The 14,348-nt window shown below is 41.6% G+C and overlaps 1 pseudogene across 1 annotated transcript in view; it reads left to right on the top strand.

The window, feature by feature from the left end:
- Nucleotides 1–4,607: 4,607 nt before the first annotated feature.
- The window catches only part of LOC113633084 (myosin-2-like), an 11,199-nt pseudogene continuing 1,458 nt past the window's right edge, over nucleotides 4,608–14,348 (top strand). Inside the window, exons 1-15 of the transcript XR_003438051.1 lie at nucleotides 4,608–4,630; nucleotides 4,862–4,904; nucleotides 6,337–6,560; nucleotides 6,650–6,793; nucleotides 8,294–8,450; nucleotides 9,440–9,467; nucleotides 9,551–9,665; nucleotides 9,752–9,844; nucleotides 10,480–10,543; nucleotides 10,663–10,761; nucleotides 11,221–11,324; nucleotides 11,906–12,044; nucleotides 12,714–12,832; nucleotides 12,921–13,070; nucleotides 14,176–14,348. The exon at nucleotides 14,176–14,348 is cut by the window's right edge and continues 125 nt beyond it. The product of XR_003438051.1 is annotated as a myosin-2-like (transcript). The remainder of the gene's footprint in view (nucleotides 4,631–4,861; nucleotides 4,905–6,336; nucleotides 6,561–6,649; nucleotides 6,794–8,293; nucleotides 8,451–9,439; nucleotides 9,468–9,550; nucleotides 9,666–9,751; nucleotides 9,845–10,479; nucleotides 10,544–10,662; nucleotides 10,762–11,220; nucleotides 11,325–11,905; nucleotides 12,045–12,713; nucleotides 12,833–12,920; nucleotides 13,071–14,175) is intronic.

Genomic DNA, 14,348 nt, shown 5'->3' with positions numbered 1-14,348 from the left:
TGCTGGTGGAACTGCAGGGTGTCAGGCACCAAATATAGCCCACCTTCTCCTCTGCTAAGCACTTAACAGGATGCTTTACATACAAGCCTTTGGATTCCTGCGTTTTAGCACAGCACAGTTCCCGCAGCTTCCTGAACAATTCTACCCACCAATGCTCACAGATACAAACTTTCCCTCTCCCACACCTATTTTAAATTAGGACTAAGTAATGTATTATTTCAAAACTCAATCCTCTTTTTAGGAGGCCATGTAATACGTGACAAAACCAAATTATAAACGGCTTTTGAATGACCCTCACCATCTCTCTCAATAACTTTGAATTATGAGCACTCCCATAGGCCTCTTGATAGCCATTTCCTTTTTTCTTTATAAAGCAAATTCTCAGGGAATTCTATGACTAGACACTTGGAAGTGCAGATTTCTACTGATGGGACTTTACACGTGTGGGTTGCTAGTACAAAGAGACCAATCTGAACCAGAAAGCCAACACATTCCTAGAAAACCACCTCAGCGTCCACAGTTTTCAACATGCTGACTCATGGAGTCTAATCTACAGAAGAGAGAGAGAAGTGGCCACTGAACACTTACCTCTTGGATCTCGACTCCTCTGTCTCTTATCTCTTTAATTCTGTGGTTGCAATTCTTTCAATTACATCCGTTCTTTGTTACATTTTTTAGAGGGATCCACTTTTGACAAATCATCACTTTTTATTTCTAAAGCAATTAAACATGCACCCAGCACAAAAATTCAAAAGGTATGAAAGGTATAGTGTGAAACCTCAGTCTCCCTTCGACACTGCTACCAAACGTTAATTTCTCCTCCCCCAGGAAAGCACCAGTTAACCAGTTTCTTGAGCATTCTTTCTTTTCATTTCTACCACCAACTCTCTAGACTGGACTCTCATTTCTTCACAACTATCTTAATGTAACAGCTTGTCTCTTTCCAGGCCAAACTACCCTTCCTCTAGCAGGTAGGATAACTGCAAAAAATGTCTGGGTAAGTCCTGAGCTGGATTTTGATTATACATGAGATATGTGAATGATACAAAAGAGAGGCAGACATTCCATGGTGGCAGTGGGGAGCTTACCTAAGAGCCTAGCATATAGGAATGTTCTGGAAATGTTTACTGGGTAGCTGAAATAATCGGTGAAACAAGCATGTCTTGTTTCATACATGAATCAGAAAGGAAACTACTTCACTGCAACGGAGAGTTCACAGTAAGAAGTAACAAAAGATGGGGGCATAGAAATCACAATTGTTAATATCTATGGAATTAATAATGGGTGCCAGACACTGTTCTAAGTTTTAAGGCATTGTATTATTTATTCTTCAAACACCTTTATGAGGTATCCTTCATTATCCATTTTATAGATCAGGAAGTGGAGTCTACTGGGGAGGTTCAGTAAATACCCAACGATACCCAGCTTGTGTGTATTCAAGTCAAATCCATATTCCAATTTGTTGCTGGGAACAAGAATGATCAGGTTAAAGAAACTTGGAACATCGGGAATTTGTAAGCTGGAACCGGGGTCACTTTCTATATGTTTGCACCATTCTAGGTGTTGATGAAGATCAAACAGATGCCTAAAATATGGCTCCTTCCCTGCAAATAACTTGTACACTGTACTTTTAAACCTGCAATCACTGTTTAGAAGGTGACCCAAGCCACTTCATTATGCTTTTTTAGTTTCCCAGCTAAATTATAACCTTCTGAAGACAGTCAGTGGCTGCCATTCCCTTGGGACCTTCTTTAAGTATTCACTCTTGAGTTCCTTCTATTCCCAAGTTGTCACTATTCCTAAGTGTGATACATATCCCAAGGGGTAAGCAACAAAGTCAAAAGCTCCTGACACATTAGAACAGTGGCCAAAATATTGGTGAAATCAAGAAAAATTCCAGAAGAATACGTGTGTCTTTGAATTGTTTGCGGAACGGAAAAGCAGATTATCCTGGCTGACATATTCCCTAAGCCCTAGTTCGCAGAGAACATCAACCAGCGACAAGTCATGAGCCACATAGCAAAGGGAACAATTAGAAGTATTTCTCAACCAATGGCAATGAGGCTTTGCATTTTCTTCTTTACATTAAAATATATATGTTAGGGCTTCCCTGGTGGCGCAGTGGTTGAGAGTCCGCCTGCCGATGCAGGGGACGCGGGTTCGTGCCCCGGTGCGGGAAGATCCCCCAAGCCGCGGAGCGGCTGGGCCCGTGAGCCATGGCTGCTGGGCCTGCGCGTCCGGAGCCTGTGCTCCGCAACGGGAGAGGCCACAGCAGTGAGAGGCCCGCGTACCGCAAAAAAAAAAAAAAAAAAATATATATATATATATATATATATATATATATATATGTTCGACACTTCTGTGAGTAAATACGGTATCTGCCAAAGGAGTTTACAAACCGAGGAAGCAGAATACATAACCATGACATGACTTAAAAATGGAGGGCATTTTGTAAACAACATAAGACAGGAAATATTTAATAAAGCATAGAGAAAATGCCCACGGGCATCAGGAATAGAACAAGACTTATCAAAATATTGGTCTGAGCAGTAAAAATGGCTGCTTAGTATGGGGAAATAGAACCACAGCTCACCTCAAAGCAGAGCTGCCAGCCAGTGAATCTTAGCATCAAAAAGGTTACCGAGGTGCCAGGCAATGTTGATCCCATCAGTCACAGGGTGGCTGATAGGCAGAGAGGCCAGTGCCTTGGGAGGTGCTCTCTAGCTGTGAGAAGTTAGCCAGGGGTTCCTCAGAGGGCAGCCTGGGCTGAGTTAGAGTTTGACATGACAGCGTACTCTACAATCCTCAAAGCAGGCAAGCACAGTGGTGGCATTAAGCATGTGCTGAGTGGAACCAAGAAGGCATGTACATCAGAAGCCAGCTGAGAGTGTGATGCTGCCAGCTGTAGGCAAGAGACCCCTGGAGTTTCTGGGAGGGCTGATGTTCCAGGATGCCTGGAACAAGGCGTGCAGCCAGAGCGCAGCCAGACCACGCAGGGGTATAGGAAGGCCAAGTGGGTTGTCTTAGTGCAAACAGCTCACAGTGGGAGCTCCAAATTTGGGCCTTTGACTCTATCAGATACTTCTGTGTATTTGTGGTCGATGTGCCCTTCCAGTAGTGACCAACCTAGATGCAGGATGAATCCTCTAACGCGTGGATGTTTTAAAGATTAGGGCTTCATCATCTTTTGAAATATTTGATATAAAAAAAAGAGTTCAAGTGGATTCAAAATTTATTCTCATTATCCTACAAATCTCAGCATTATATTTGTCAATGAAGGAAAAACTATAAATTTTTAAAATACAATTTCAACAGTTGTAAAAAAATATATATATATGGTTTCACATTTTTATAGCCTTCTTGGGCAAAGTTTCTCCACAGTGGTAATTATTAAGAATGCACAGGGCTTCCCTGGTGGCGCAGTGGTTGAGAGTCCGCCTGCCGGTGCAGGGGACTACGGGTTCGTGCCCCGGACCGGGAAGATCCCACATGCCGCGGAGCGGCTGGGCCCGTAAGCCATGGCCGCTGAGCCTGCGCGTCCGGAGCCTGTGCTCCGCAACGGGAGAGGCCACAACAGTGAGAGGCCCGCGTACCGCAAAAAAAAAAAAAAAAAAAAAAAAAAAAAAGAATGCACATACTCTATGCCCTCTTTAAAAATTTCTGATCAGGAAACGTGTCATTACTTCAAGTACAAAGTCAGATATAAATAACTTTTGTTCATGGCACCTAGCTGAAATTTCTCCTTAAAAAAAGAAAATTGGAAGTGTTAGACACATTCAGTATTTAATATATTCCTTAATGCTATGCATATTATATTTATGTTACATAAATAAAGACACGTTCTCACCACGGCCTTTATTTATATACATAACCAAATCACGCCCACGTTTTTCTAGCACGCTACACGAAGGTTATCATTTTTTTCTCCAGTGTGCTCACATGAAAAATATTGAAAAGTACTCCCTAAAAGCACCTTTAAATATTCAGCCTTTCTTTTTGCAGGCAAGTCAAATGAGTAGGTGGACAGGAAATAGTGTGCTGTGTAAGGACTAGCTTGGGCAAAAGTAGAACAGTGAGAGAGTAAGGGTATTCCCAAAACTACAAGAATATTGGAAGGGAGGACTTTCTTTTTAAATCGCTCATGGCACATAGCTTAATTTTGCAGGGCTGGAAGAAAAAGATCGACAGGTAAAAATTAACCCTCACAAAATTAAAATAAATATTTGTCCTTTATTTCTATCATTTCATCTGTTAAGTATGTAAAGTGATGCAACACAACCCCAAAAGGCATGCCCAGCAAGGCCAGGAGGAATTTATGAGAGAAGCCAGGTATTCTCGCTGCCCCGCCACTGCCTTTAACCACCAGTGTGAACCTTCCTTTCAGATCATCTTCTCAAATTATCCATAAGAGATTTATCCACATACTCAATAAGAAAAATATTTCTAATTATATCCAACCATTCTTAACATGAATGAGATTTATGTGGGGATACAAGACTGCCAAGACTTTTTTTGCCAAACAATTCCTTTTGACTTAAGAAAGGAGAAGCAGCTGCATTGTTTCCATAGCTATCCATATAAAGGAGCCCTTGGAATGAGGCTGACTCGTCCTGCTTTAAAAAGCTCCAAGGTAAGTGGGAACAGGACCGGACTTTCAGGAGGAACACTGGCTAGCTACACCGCCCAGTGTCAGCTGCAGCTGCTGGCTGGGGTACTGCTCTTTCTGATACTGCACATTTTACGTCCATGACTTTTGTTGCCTTCTGTTTACAACAGCAAGTAATGCCACAAATGGGATTTTTGTTTTGCTTTGTTTTCTTTTTGGTTAACTAATCAAGTACTTTTTCCTTTTCTTTTATAGAACTGTCTCACTTCCAGGCTGCATCTTCTCACTTGCTAACAAGGTAAGATTTGGACTAACCAGTCCCTGGAGGAGAAGGCGAGAACCTCTAGAACAGATTTGTGTCATTTAGCAACCTTTGAGAAAGTGATTGTCTCAGGAAATATACCTTAACAACCGTATTTCAGGAAAGGTGTGGGAGAAGGAGACGGAGGACTTGCCTTTTAGAGCGATGCACCTAGTCTTAGGACTCAGGCACTGGTGGGACGATATTTTTGCAAGAGAACAGTTGTTAATAGAATATTATTTTGTTTCTGTAGGAAAAAAAATCTGCGCTAAGATTCCCTGGCTAAAAATCTCAAATTTGATAAAAATGTGTCCTGCTTTTAGAATTCATTTAGCAAACATGATATCTAACAAATAAGAAGTACCTAGGAAAATGCTTCTTTTACTTCTTTAAAGACTTTTAAAAAGTTACTTTATCCAGTGCTGAGTGCTGTATGAAACCAAAACACTATGAAATTTTTGTCACATAGATAGTAAAGATATTAGTCTGCCCCACTACTACACACTGCATTTCTAAAGAGAGAGACTGGTGGGAAGATGATTAAAATGAGTTTCAAGTAATTTGATCACGTAATGACTGAAGTAGCATCCTCTGCTAAACCTTTCATTCTACTGATGCCACCGGCAACCTGCTGACAACACAGAATGGGGCAGCCGGAGCCTGCCTCTTTTGGAAGGAAATGTGGAATAGCAGAGGGAGACTTTAATGTGGAAGAATGAGGATAATGTCTGCTGTGGCTTTTATCCTCAATTAGTTTAACTGGGTTAAACTGATTAACGGGATTTAATATGCAAAGAAATTATGTTAGAGAAACTCTACTAAGCACCCAGCTAAAAAAAAAAAATAGTAAACACAATTATAATCCGACTCGCCGCCAAGTCCACTGAACATGAGCACTTCTAGCTGAACGTCTCACGGAGAACATAAAGGTCTCTTACGTTATATGGCAGGAAATAGAATTCTCTTGCATTATAATAAATGACATTTTATATCTAGTAGCCTCAACTATTTCAATTTGCTTTCTCAGTCATTATTTTAACTTTTCTTTTTCGAAGTGTCTTCACTCTATCTCATGGGTTGTGGATTCAGAAAGGCAATATTATAATCCCTATTCTAAAGATGGAGACACTGAGGCTCAGATCACAAGCTCCTTAACAGCATGCGAGGCCACCACCCAGCCCTCTTATTAGAATGTCATTCTTGAAGGATGAAACAAGAAAAAAGCCACTGTGTACAATGCTGGGTACACAGTGACCCCTGATGCCTCTGAGTCCTTGTAATATGTTTGTTTCAATAACTGTAGCATGGAGTACAGTGCACCTGCCTGATGGAATTTTCAACTGGGCCTATGAAATATCATCAAGATAGAGATTTATGGATATAGATGACAATCCGGAATCTCTAGTATGAAATGTTTCATCTCCTTTAGGACCTCTGAGTTCAGCAGCCATGAGTTCAGACCAGGAAATGGCCGTTTTTGGGGAGGCCGCTCCTTACCTCCGAAAGTCTGAAAAGGAGCGCATTGAGGCCCAGAATAGGCCCTTTGACGCCAAGTCATCTGTCTTTGTGGTCGAGCCCAAGGAATCCTTTGTCAAAGGGACTATCCAGAGCAGAGAAGGTGGGAAAGTGACAGTGAAGACCGAAGGAGGAGCAGTGAGTAGAGTCCCAGGAGCCAACCACATTCTACTGATTATTTTGTGTGGTCACTCAGTTGACAAACAGTTACCCTTCCTGTTTACCAGACTCTGACAGTGAAAGATGACCAAGTCTTCCCCATGAACCCTCCCAAGTTTGACAAGATCGAGGACATGGCCATGATGACCCACCTGCACGAGCCAGGAGTGCTGTACAACCTCAAAGAGCGTTACACAGCCTGGATGATCTATGTGAGTGCCCCCCACCCCCAAAGTGGGCTTTATCACTGGACCCTGTCAGCTCATTATAGTATAAATGGGTTACAAGTAGTGACTCATTGCGCTCTCACTAGTAATGTCACTAGTTAAAAGGCTCACGGTTGCTGCTATAAGGCTCAACCCAACAGCTGGCACTTAATCCTTTGTCTTCTCATCCAAAGCCAGGCAAGGCCGTTGTCCACAAGGACTGGGTTTGCCAGAGAGCCCTTGAACAAACGCTAGCGCAGCTACTGTTTATATCTCAACCACGTGCTTACATCTCCCCTCATCCCCATTCCTGATGCAGAATCATTCAGAAGGAAAATATAAACTCATGTATTAACACTTAAAAATAATGTTTCTAAAGACCAATTTTCACTCCTCCAAAATAACCACAATTTGTATCTCTGTGTTCTGGTCCCTTCTGGGTGGAATGCCTCTTTGATGAAAACTTCCCAACTTCCCCAGGCAAAGTTGGATGTCATGTCCTGTTGTTTCTGTCTCTGCAATAACACTGACAATGTTTTTCCACCATCAGTCATTTACGTGTCTGTCTCCTACATAGACTGAAAGTTCCTCAAGGAACAACATCTCATTTATGTTTCATTCTTAGGGCCTTGCAGAGGCTTTGCACATAATACAAACTCAGTAGTACTTTCTAATTGAATCTATTATGTTAGGCTGACATTTCTGTATAGGGTTTTTTTGTTTTTTGTTTTCTGGCCGTACCATACAGCTTGCAGGATCTTAGTTCCCTAACCAGGGATCAAACCCGCGCCCCCTACAACAGGAGCTCAGAGTCCTAACCACTGGACCGTCAAGGAATTCCTGTCATTTCTGTATAGTTTAGCCACTGCTACTAGTCAGCTGGACAACACCTACACAAGTGTACCTGGTGTTTAGAGTCAGCATCCATTCTGATTGGTTTGTACTTATCCTAGACCAGTTGTCAAAGATTTTGGAAATCCATCTGTTGTAATCATAACGTATTTACATCATTTTGTGTTCTGTATCTTTGTAACTCAGTAGTATTTTACAAATATCTCCCCAGTACTGCTGCATACCTTCATGTGTGCCTTTTTAAATGACTGGATCACAGTATCTTAAGAAGATTTTCCATATTGTTGAGTACTTCGGTACCAAATTTATGTTTTTATGAATTTGAATATCTTAATGCTACAAAGGAAATATATGCCCATTTTCTAAACTACAGTAAAAAATGTCTTATACTACATTTAAAAAACCCCACAACTTTGGAGCTCCTGCTATGTGAAAATCACTGTGACAAATCCCAAAAGGAATAATGAGAAGTCTAAGCTATAGTCCCTTCCCTCAAGGATTCTGCTGCCTTGTTGAACCTTTCAACTAGTTTTTGTGCTGATGCCTTGAAGACATGTAGAGCACTTAATTAAAGTGTTCCTTTTAGTGAAAATTCATTTAATGAGTTAATTGCACAAATCACAGCTAGTTATTCTTTCTTACTCCCTTGCATAGACCTACTCGGGCCTCTTCTGCGTCACCGTCAACCCCTACAAGTGGCTGCCGGTGTACAACCCTGAGGTGGTGGCTGCCTACCGAGGCAAAAAGCGCCAGGAGGCCCCGCCCCACATCTTCTCCATCTCTGACAACGCCTACCAGTTCATGCTGACTGGTGAGTTGGATGTTTTGTGCATCTTTTTAGAACAGAACCATAGGAGAAAGAGACTCTACCCGTCTCAGCACACTCTTTGAGGTGGTCCCCTAAATGCTATTGCCCTTTGCCCAGAACCAACCTAAACACACTCCAGATTTTAAGGTGTATCTGGTATTAAAACAGTTATACCGTACATCTTATTCCTAGAATATTGTCTCAGCTAGGTCAGTCTAAGGTACAAAGGTAACCTGGGGAAAGGGCTGAAAGATTTCCCCTTCAGAGAGAGTAAAACATCAAAATGAACTTTTACTTTCCCTAAAAATATGACTAAGGCCATGATTATTTCCAAAGGTACCACCTTTACCATATTTACTCCTTCTCACGCACTAAAAACATCTCTAATGCCTATTTTTCATTACTTCTTGTACCTACAATAAACATGTTACTAACTTGTCATCTAAATCCACCTGAAAACCCCAAAGTCCACTTTCAGTGAGTATTTAGTGGTGGAGTATAAAAAGAGAAAGTCTGATGCTTCTTTGCAGCGTTCTGTTTCAATGGCAGTCTGTACACTAATGTGCGGCGGGGGTGGGCACAGGGAGCAGGAGAGAGCAGTGCTGGCAAAGGTGCTAGGCCTAGGGCCGCCAAGTCCTCGAGACTGCTGAAAAATTCCAAGTCCATGGGGCTTCCCTGGTGGCGCAGTGGTTGAGAGTCTGCCTGCCGATGCAGGGGACACGGGTTCGTGCCCCGGTCCGGGAGGATCCCACATGCCGCGGAGCGGCTGGGCCCGTGAGCCATGGCCGCTGGGCCTGCGCGTCCGGAGCCTGTGATCCGCAATGGGAGAGGCCACAGCAGTGAGAGGCCCGCGTACCGCAAAAAAAAAAATACTAAGTCCATGCCATTTTATGTACTCTCCATTTACAAATATTGGGTTGGCCAAAATGTTCGTTCAGGTTTTTCCATAAGATGTTAGGCAGTACTGACCGTCCTTAATCTCTCTTTTGTAGACCGTGAGAATCAGTCAATCCTGATCACGTAAGTAGATCTGATGCTTTCTTTTCATGACTGCAATAGCTACCAGCTGTGGGACCCCTACTGACTTGGTTTTTATTTGACAGCGGAGAATCTGGGGCTGGGAAGACTGTGAACACGAAGCGTGTCATCCAGTACTTTGCAACAATTGCAGTCACTGGCGAGAAGAGGAAGGATGAAGGTACTAGTGGCAAAATGCAGGTGGGTCTGATTGCCACGTCAGGATCCAAGCTGTCTAGTAAGAAACTCCCGAGCCCCACATGTGAGGAATGCTCTTGCCTTTGCAGGGGACTCTGGAAGATCAAATCATCAGTGCCAACCCCCTGCTTGAGGCCTTTGGCAACGCCAAGACCGTGAGGAATGATAACTCCTCTCGCTTTGTAAGTCTCTTGGACACTATTACAGACACTGCTCACTGGTCAAAATTTATGGGATGTTTGTGAATACATTCTCTGAGTCTTTTTCATTCCATTCTAATTTAATTATATTATACCATGGCTCTTTCCTTTTCCTCTGAGCATGTAATAACATGGATCCAAGTCCTGTCTAAAAAGATATATGACCCGGGCTTCCCCGGTGGTGCAGTGGTTGAGAGTCTGCCTGCCGATTCAGGGGACACGGGTTCATGCCCCGGTCCGGGAGAATCCCACATGCCGCGGCGCGGCTGGGCCCGTGAGCCATGGCCGCTGAGCCTGCACGTCCGGAGCCTGTGCTCCACAACGGGAGAGGCCACAACAGTGAGAAGCCCGCGTACCACAAAAAAAAAAAAAAAAAAAAAAAGATATATGACCCTATATCTGAGTTCATCTTTCACTATTTACAATTATCCACAATTTTTAAATTTTAAAGATAAAATTATCTTACCTAAAGAATAGGAGATACACCTTTTTCTACCTGAAACAAATTGTCTCTGAATTGATTTAATATTAAAATGTCAGCACTTCAAGTGTTTTGAGTTTCTCAAAGATTTGATATGATTCAAAAACAAAGTAGTAATGTTAATTTTTCTTTCAAGGGTAAATTCATTAGAATCCACTTTGGCACTACAGGAAAACTGGCTTCTGCTGATATTGAAACATGTAAGTGCTTGCATATACCTTACAATAATTTCTGTTTCTTATGACCTATAATATTGACTAAAATTTGCATCTCATATGAATTTTTACATTTTTCCTCTTTGTCATTTATTTCCTTCCAGATCTGTTAGAGAAGTCTAGAGTTACTTTCCAGCTTAAGGCTGAAAGGAGCTATCATATTTTTTATCAGATCACATCCAACAAGAAACCAGAACTAATTGGTAAGAAACGTAATAATTCCTTTCCAAAATTACTACACCCGCACCTAGCAATGCCTGGTCCAACTCAGTATTCCACGATGGAATTTTGTCAACTGTACATATTGTCTTGATTTTGAAAACAGCTTTGTAAGTTTGGTAAAAATTTATGTGTGCTCATTATAAAAATTCAAAGGGAAAACTGAAAATAACACCTCCAAATCCTATCACTATGAAAATAATCACTATAAACACTTGGATGAATATCATTCCAGTCATTTTCTGTAGATATATCTTTACAAATAGATACATACATACAGTAACTGGAATCACAGTTACATGCTCTTCCGTAATCTCTTTTTTTCATTGGGCAATAACATATCACGGCTTTTTCCATCCTAGTGCCTTAGAATTTGTCTAGAAATCTGTTATTTTAATGAAGAGGATATTTCTGCTTACCTTTTCTCTGTTCCATGTACTTAGAAATGCTTCTGATTACCACCAACCCATTTGATTTCCCATTCGTCAGTCAAGGGGAGATCAGCGTGCCCAGCATTGATGATCAGGAAGAATTGATGGCCACGGATGTAAGTAGAACACAAGAAAAGTAGAATGATTATTTGGGGTCAGAGCAACGGTCCCGCTAGATAAATCCTCAGTTTCTCGTAGAAATCACAAAAGAAGATTCAAAGATGGGCGTGGATGTGCCACCTGGAGTCAACTGAAAAGACTGGGATGTGCCCCTGCAACATCTCACTTGCCCATGATAGTCTTTTAAAGAACTATCCTTTCCGAATTTCCCTAAACCATTTTTTAATAATCTACTTGCATTAAATCCATACCACCTCTCAAAATAATAAGTTTACTATCCTTGTTCTCTATTTTAAGTTTACTTTTTGCATCTTCAGAGAGTATGCGCCTGTGATTCCAATGCTCTGTGCTGGCTTCCAGTTGACTAGCTCCCTAGACACGCAATCTAAGGAGTTCCTTGCTCCCATCAGTACTGGTAGTTTCCTCAGTCTGACCAACAAATCAGGAATTATCCAAATGTGAACTATTAATAGTAAACATATTAACTATTAACTATAAACATGTTAACTATTAACATAACAACATAACCAGGTTATGGATCATAACCTGACAGTCATTCTATTGGTTGTGTTGGCAGAGTGCTATTGATATTTTGGGCTTTACTAATGATGAGAAGATCTCTATCTACAAGCTCACGGGGGCTGTGATGCATTATGGAAACTTGAAATTTAAGCAAAAGCAGCGTGAGGAGCAAGCGGAGCCAGATGGCACTGAAGGTATCAACTGAGTATCCACCTGACTTCATGTTTGTTTGAAAATCACACTCTTTTTTTAAAAAAATTATTTATTTAATTTATTTATTTTTGGCTGCATTGGGTCTCCGTTGCTGCGTGCGGGCTTTCTCTAGTTGCAGTGAGCAGGGGCTTCTCATTGCGGTGGCTCCTCTTGTTGCAGAGCACAGGCTCTAGGCACGCGGGCTTCAGTAGTTGTGGCACGCGGGCTCAGTAGTTGTGGTTCAAGGGCTTAGTTGCTCCGCGGCATGTGGGATCTTCCCGGACCAGGGATCGAACCTGTGTCCCCTGCATTGGCAGGTGGATTCTTAACTACTGCGCCACCAGGGAAGCCCGAAAATCACATTCTTAACTTGTTACCCTTGAGCTTTCCTGGGAAGACAAATTCATTTCCAAGAATTGCATTTGAAAGTATACCTATATAAGATATGTGCAGCACGGGTATTAGACATATGTCCCTACAATTTCTGAAGTTCTTTAGGGAACACTACCCATAACCAAGGTCTTGAAGTTAGTGAAAAAAATGGGCAAGAATACTCAAAAAGATATTCTGAAAACACTGCACAAAATGCCTGTAGCTTAAAAAATTTTTTTTTATTTGAGGAAGCGGGTTGCTTTGGGCCATAACATCATTCTATCCTTTCTTCCTTTCAGTTGCTGACAAGGCAGCCTACCTCCAGAGTCTGAACTCTGCTGACCTGCTCAAAGCCCTCTGCAACCCCAGGGTCAAGGTCGGCAATGAGTACGTCACCAAAGGCCAGACTGTAGAGCAGGTACGTACATAATTCAAATTCACAGCCAGGGATGCAAGCATTTTATGGTCCTCTATGAACCTCAAGGGATACACCTTTGTCTTTCAAGGTGTACAATGCAGTGGGCGCCCTGGCCAGATCTGTCTATGAAAAGATGTTCCTGTGGATGGTCACCCGCATCAACCAGCAGCTGGACACCAAGCAGCCCAGGCAGTACTTCATCGGGGTCTTGGACATCGCTGGCTTTGAGATCTTTGATGTGAGTTGGTAGTACGCTGCTAAGGGGTTTTTACAGTAAAGCAATGGAAACATCAATAAGAAGAAATCTGTGAATATTATAACCTTTTATTACCAATGTCAAAAAGTTATGCTAAAATTTAAAAGACACTGATTGGGCAGCTAATCATTTATTGTAGTGGCAATCCCACTTCTATAAGAAATAAGCTACTTACTGAGGACTCTTTAACTTGCTACATGATCCAAAGGGAGTTGGGAATTAGGTTGTTGTAGTGAGGGGTTTAAAAATCCCACAATGCAAAGTGGAGTTAATATAAAAATATCAAAATAAACCTGTGCAGTGCATAACATGCTCTGAATATATGGTAGGGAAACCATTCAGAAACACTTAGGCAGATAATAAGAGCTGAGAAAAGGTCAGCAATTTAGAGTCAGCATTAATAAATTCAATGCAAGGAACTCTTAATTCTCATCAATGTGATATGGGATAAAAACTCATATTTATAAGACACATTTTTCCTGCTTATAGTTTTAAAGAAGTTTATCTTTTTCTAATTATAAATGCAAAACTTAGGCATGGCAGAAATTATGGAAAATGAAGGAAAAGGAGTCCATATTAATTCTGCTATTTATATCTAGTTAATGTTAACATTTTGGCTTTTAAAAAATATGAGTGTGTGTTAATAGACTGTACATAATATTTGGAATCTTGATTTTTTTCGCTTCACATCAAAGAGTAGGGGTGGCAATTATTGCTCCCTTGCAATGCTGACCATGATGGCTTCCACACAAGACTCCTCCCAGTCAGCTTCTAATGGGTTTCAAATTAGCTGTTAAATGAGTCAACAGAAAATGCAGAAGATGATGGGAATAAACATGGAATGATTAAGTAGGAACTCAGAAAAACACCTGAGTCAATTTAAGCAAGTGCAAGAAAGGAGAGTTAATAATGATGATGATTTAGGATTTTGTATAAAATGGCAGCAGAGGAAACAGTAGATTTCACAGCCCCCCAAGGACTTTGATACCCATAATCTAAAGGCTAGTCTACATTTTTAAATTAAGAAGCCCTATATCTTAAACTGCTCAATTTGCTAAGAGAAAAGTAAACGCATCCATTTATTTAGTTCAACAGCCTGGAGCAGCTGTGCATCAACTTCACCAACGAGAAGCTGCAGCAGTTCTTCAACCACCACATGTTCGTGTTGGAGCAGGAGGAGTACAAGAAGGAGGGCATCGAGTGGGAGTTCATCGACTTCGGGATGGACCTGGCCGCCTGCATTGAGCTCATCGAGAAGGT

The sequence above is a fragment of the Aethalodelphis obliquidens genome, unplaced genomic scaffold, assembly GCF_003676395.1.
Source record: "Aethalodelphis obliquidens isolate GAN/ISIS:26980383/991018 unplaced genomic scaffold, ASM367639v1 scaffold38, whole genome shotgun sequence".
Classification (NCBI taxonomy): Eukaryota; Metazoa; Chordata; class Mammalia; order Artiodactyla; family Delphinidae; genus Aethalodelphis; species Aethalodelphis obliquidens.
The sequence above is the reverse complement of the archived record's forward strand: the minus strand, read 5'-3'. Positions and strand labels throughout refer to the sequence as shown.